Below are 6000 nucleotides of genomic sequence, written 5' to 3'. Positions count from 1 at the left end.
CTTTGTGGGTAGGGGGGCCATTGATATGCCAGACAATGTCTGAGAGGCATTTTTTAAATACATTTTTCTTTGAAACTCCAATAATCTTTGTTTTCATTTACTACTTGGCTTTGTTTTAGGTGTCTTCTAGGTATTTTTGCTATTTTTTGGGCCTTTTTCTACAATAGTGCAAACCCAAGTTCTGAGCAAGATGAGGTGACAGTCTCTTCTTCAGTTAATCTTATTATGTTGTGGGTCTGCTACACACACTCCTTGTTTTGTTGATAATATATGTAGTGCATTGCTGACAAAAATATTGCTCATTTTCAGCACCATGGCAGAAATATGTGGGGTCATGAAAATGGCGTGATTGGGGAAATTTAAACATCACTGTGGGTGTTATTTACTAAAGGCAAATCCACTATGCACTACAAGTGCACTGCAAAAATGCACCTGAAATTGCACTTGGAGTGCAAAGTGGATTTGCCTTTAGTAAATAACACCCATTGCCACAGAAAACAACAACTTTACTCCAAATACTGCTTTTGCGCATTGAAAAAGGAAGCCACACATTGTTGATAATTGAACTTTTTACTCAAAGCACATTCACATGTGCGTTTAAAAAAGGGTTTTAAAACAAACCAACATATTTGGTGTATATAACATTATTTTGAGTAACATTTTTAGAACTTGGCGTTTTGGTGTAAACAGGCATGTATCAAAGCATAACATACAGTACACAGGAACTTACAAAGTTCAACTTTGAAAAGTGAAGACAATATCAGACATGAGTATGTACAAACTGTGCTGATATTGCCTTCATCGGATGGGGTGTCACCCCTGGAAAAGCCAAATTTGGAAGATGCACACACATTGAGAATAAAAAAGTTTCCTTCTGATCCCATGCCTAATGTCAACATGTGCTATCTCCCATCATGAGGTATCAATGTACATGTTTTGGGGGTGCAACCCCTTCATCTCAGCCACTTTAGTAGCAAGGAAGGGGTTGCACCCACAAAACACGTACATTGATCCCCCATGATGGGAGATAGTACATGTTGACACACTGTGTGCATCTTCCAAATTTGGCTTTTCGAAAAATATAAAAGTGTTTTTGAAAATTTAAAAACTATGCTAGCTAGTTTGGGGTGTTTCAGACTCTCCCCAAAACATCAATGATGTTCTTCATTTTTTGTTGAACATCATTGATGTTTTTCTGTATATTCTCTAAATCGTGATTGCACTCTATTATCTCCCCAATGAGGATCTGGGCACTTTCACTGGTAAAATGTGATTCTTCTTCCACATCAACTAAAAAAATAAAAATAAAACACCATATATTATAAATATGCAGACATACTTTGATTAGCTTACCAGAAGCTGTGGTCTCCGACACTCAGCTGTTGTGGTGCCAATTTCGCCAATTTAAAAAATCTCTCCTTCCTCCTCCTCCTCTGCATCTGCTTTTGGTATTTCCCCTTCTTTGGGAGGTGTGGGGTCACTGGTGTCCTCAGATGCCCTGAGTCTTCGCTCCCCTATGAGAATGTAAAAAAGGAATACTTAGCACACTGATATTTGAGGGCAGAACTAGGAATATGAAACATTGCTTGGAAGTGTCGTACAATTGTGTTTTTTGGCAGAGTTCAAAGGTGAAAACATTATTTTTGACACTTTCTAAATCTGGAATACTTACCTGTAGTGTGAACAAATGTAGTCAAGTGCAAGTTGGCAAAACATTGTTTTTGTAGTGGGCTAACGAACGATGTTTATTAAGAACGAGTGAACCCATGAACATGAAAGTGGCCAATTTAAACTGTACAACATTAAATTAAAGCACATGGAGCAGTATGCAAGCAATAATAAGAATATGAACACACGACAACTACTTACTTTTTTAAAGAACTCGCTTGATCCTTCTATACTGATCGTGCACCCTCAGTTTTAGGTCTGACCAGCGTTTTCTCAGTTGATCCTTGGATCGTCGTACCCCAAAATTCTTCTGCAGACTCTTCACAACTTTAGTCATGATCTTGGCCTTTCTGATATTTGGGTTTGGGTAAGGTCCATACTTCCCATCATAGTCGTTCCTCTTCATTATGTCCACCATCTCCAACATCTCAACAAAAGACATATTTGAGACCTAAAATCTTCTCCTCCAGGATCGGGACGTTTCAGGCTCCGGGCTTTCCTCATCCTCCACCAGGTTAGTGGAATTATTATTGCACACCTGCTGTGTCTCCGCCATGTGCTCTCCCCACTGCGCCGAAAGAGAAGGGGCGGGGAATAGTCTAGGGGCGGGCGGAGTTTCACGCATGCGCACTGTATATAAAATGCAACACGCGTGTGTCGTACGTACGTTCTGTGAGCAGAGTGAGGAGCTGATGCACTGATCGTGCCAACGAAGGTACAATTTTTAACTTGGTACATCACTAGCCTATACTGCTTCTATATACGCTATGTTGGGACAAGATTAGGAGAGTTTATCATGGTATTATTATTAGGGTTTGTCTTGTGCTGTGTCATGCATGTCCTGGTGTAAATGTATTTACTGCTTTTGTGAAAAAAATATGCTATTCATTTAACAAATTTTATTTCCTTACCCTTGGACCCTTCAGGTGCTTGTGATAAAATCATTAATGGAGAACCTATTTCACGGCCATACATGGTGTATTTAAAAACACATTTATCTTTCTGTGGAGGAATCTTGATAAAGCCTGACTGGGTGTTAACTGCAGCACACTGTAACATGTAAGTAAATCTGCTTCTCAAAATGTGCAATCCATTTCTCAGCCTTTATTCCATAAAGGGTGTATCCAGCTAAAAAAAAATTGAGTTTTATATAGAGCAAGCAATGATTAGAAACACTGTTAGTTTTTTTTTTCCATAAAGTATTTTATTTAGTTTAAAGAAAATACAGCAGAGTAAGCATGATAAGGTGTTCAACATAGATCATTACAAAACAGAATTACAGAGTATCCGAGTATGGAGGGTATCTGTGACAATGCATAACAAAAATCGGTTTTGGTGGAAATAAACAAACGCCCACAACAGGTATAAGGATAAGTCAACACAACTGGGTGGAGGATCGTAAGCAATGAAAAGCTCCTCCCCCGTCTTTACCCTGAAGCTATGGCAGGTGGGGGGGAGGTATAGCAAGGCAGTCTCGTACCTCCAAGAGGTAGCGGTGCACCCAAGTTATGGCACGGTCGGGTACCCTTTTCCTCCGTAGAAAGGGCATAGAGGGGGGAAGGGGCAAAGAAAGAGGGAGAGAGAGGACAGAGGAAGGATTGGAGTGAGGGATGGGAAGGGTGACAGGGGGTCGAAAAGAGAAAAAAAAAAGTGAGGGGGGGGGGGGGGTACTGGTGGATCCGCCCCTGCCCTCCCCCCAGTGGGGAGAGAGAGCCGGGCTTCAGTCTCGGGGCAACCCTAGGGGACATACTGACGATACTGAGTTGTGGTGACAAAATGGGACCAGCAAGCCCATGTAGAGTAAAATTTGTGCATGTTTTCATGTGCAGTAGAAATTAATTCTTCCATTTCTCTCATAGAGGAAATCTGTGCAAACCATTCCCTGACTGTCGGGGCATTTGCGGAGCGCCAATGTCTGGGTATACAGAGCCTAGCTGCATTCACCATATGCATGGCCAGAGATTTAAAGTATACTTTTCTGGGTAGGGATGTGTGATGCAGGAGAAATTGGTGTGGGGTGAAGTCCAGGGTGTAGGTCGTGATATGCAAGATGAGACTGTGGACCTCTCTCCAGAAGGGCTGAATGTTCCCGCAGTCCCACCACATATGGAGCATCGTTCCCACCTCCAAGTTACATCGCCAGCACTTGTCTGTGATATTGGGGGAAAATTTATGAAGAAGTGATGGGGTTCTGTACCATTTTGTGATCACTTTATATCCATTTTCCTGAATCGCAACATTTAACGAGCCTTTGTGTGAGTACTCATGAACAGTGTTCCACTCCTCCGTCGATAAGGGAGGATGTAGGTCCCTGTTCCAGGAATCCTGGGCAGGGTTAGAAGTCTGCATTAGCGTCTCTATGAGAATGGTGTAGAGAAAGGAGATCAAGTGTCTCTGTGGCGTTTTGCGTTAACATAAGGACTCAAAGGGCGTGAGGGGTCGCGTCCACGCTGTCTGGTCAGAGTGGGTTGAGAGGAAGTGTCGGATTTGTCTATAGGTCCAGAAGGAAAACGCTAACATCTTGGAGGTGGATTTTATGTCTTCATAGGCCAGGGGCTTATTGTTAGAATAGAACTGGAGTGGTAGAACATCCTTGTGTGGCCATTCCCTGCGCAAAAAACCCTCTGAGTCCCCTGGGGGGAAATCAGGGTTTCCCCGCAAGGAGGTCAGGGGGCCTGGGAGGAGGGCCGGAGAACCCTGCGGTCCCAACTTCCTAGAGGCTGATAACGTAGGGTAAATGAGAGGGTGAGCTACTAGGGCACTGGACCAGTTCTTAGGGGGCTGCCACGGGAGTAGGTGAAGTGGGCCAGAGAAAAAGGCACTCTCCAGGGACACCCATAATTTTTTCAAGGCGTGGATATTCCAGTCCGCGATCCTCGTAAGTAGGCAGGCAGTATGGTACTTTTGAAGATCTGGTAATCCTATACCCCCTCTAGATTTAGGAAGAGTGAGTCTAGTGAACTTAATGCGAGGCGGTGATCCTCTTCACAGAAAAGTGGACCAAGTTTTACGGCAGGCTGCGAAAAAACTCGCTGGTAGGGAGATAGGGATCGTCTGCATAAGGTAAAGGAAGCGGGGTAGAATTATCATCTTGAGTAGCGCTGAACGGCCAACAAACCATGAGACGTTCAAGCTCATCCAATCTTTGACAAGTTGTTGAGACTGCAACAGAGGTGGATGGAAATTTTTGGAGTACAAGTCGGACAGGCGGACTGGAATACGAACGCTGAGATAGGTGAGAGAGTCCTGTTCCCATCTAAAGGGAAATGATTCCTGGCAGTGAGTCACCTCTGGAGTCGGGAGGGAGACATTGAGAGCCTGTGATTTGGCGTGCTTAATTTTGAGATTGGACAGGGCGCCAAAGTGAGCTAAATCCTTGAGAAAGTTAGGTAGAGAGACGCGGGGAGATTGTAAGGACAATAAGATGTCGTCAGCGAATGCTGCAACCTTAAATTCCCTGTCTTTGACCCTAATGCCCTGGATGTTCGGGTTGTCTCTTAATCTATTAAGGAAGGGTTCCAGAGAAAGTATATAGATCAACGGGGAGAGCGGACAACCTTGACGCGTTCCATTGCTAATGGGGAAGGCGTTCGACAGGTGGCCATTAACTTTCACTGCCGCGGTGGGACCCGAATATAAAGCCATTATGTTTGATAACATTTGACGTCCCAGACCAAGGGCGGCAAGGACTTCTCGCATATAGTCCCAGGCCACCCTGTCGAACGCCTTCTCAGCGTCCAGTGAGAGGAAAAAAAACCTTGCGTTGGTGGAAGTGAGCCAGTGATGTAGGTTGAGTGTGCGAATGGTGTTGTCCCTGGCCTCGCGACCAGGGACAAAACCTACCTGGTCTAAGGAGACTAGATCGGGAATCAAGGGGAGGAGTCTATTGGCCAAAATCTTCACGTACGCCTTTATGTCGACATTTAAAAGAGAGATCGGGCGGTAATTAGCAACTAGAGAAGGGTCCTTACCCACCTTAGGAATTACCGAGATGTGAGCTACTAGCATTTTCTCTGGCTTGTACTGGGGATTGGAAAGTGCGTTGAGAGTGTCTAGGAGTTTGGGGGCCAGTGGGTCTAGAAAGGCTGTATAATATTGGAGAGAGAACCCGTCCGGGCCCGGGGATTTACCGGGTTTCATTTGCTTCATAGCAGTGGTTAGTTCAAGAAGAGAAATAGGTCTTTCTAGATCTAATGACTGCTGGGGGGATAGTGGCTGCGGGCTATAAGTAGAGAGGAATTCCCTAATGCGGGCGGTTCGTGTTTCCACTGTCTGCTGTGTTAGGTTGGGGGAATCCAAGTTATAGAGTTTGAAATAGAATTGCTCAAATTC

The sequence above is a fragment of the Lithobates pipiens genome, unplaced genomic scaffold (genome assembly GCF_037356315.1).
Source record: "Lithobates pipiens isolate NorthernLeopardFrog02 unplaced genomic scaffold, aLitPip1_a1.2 Scaffold_3, whole genome shotgun sequence".
NCBI lineage: Eukaryota > Metazoa > Chordata > Amphibia > Anura > Ranidae > Lithobates > Lithobates pipiens.
The sequence above is the reverse complement of the archived record's forward strand: the minus strand, read 5'-3'. Positions refer to the sequence as shown.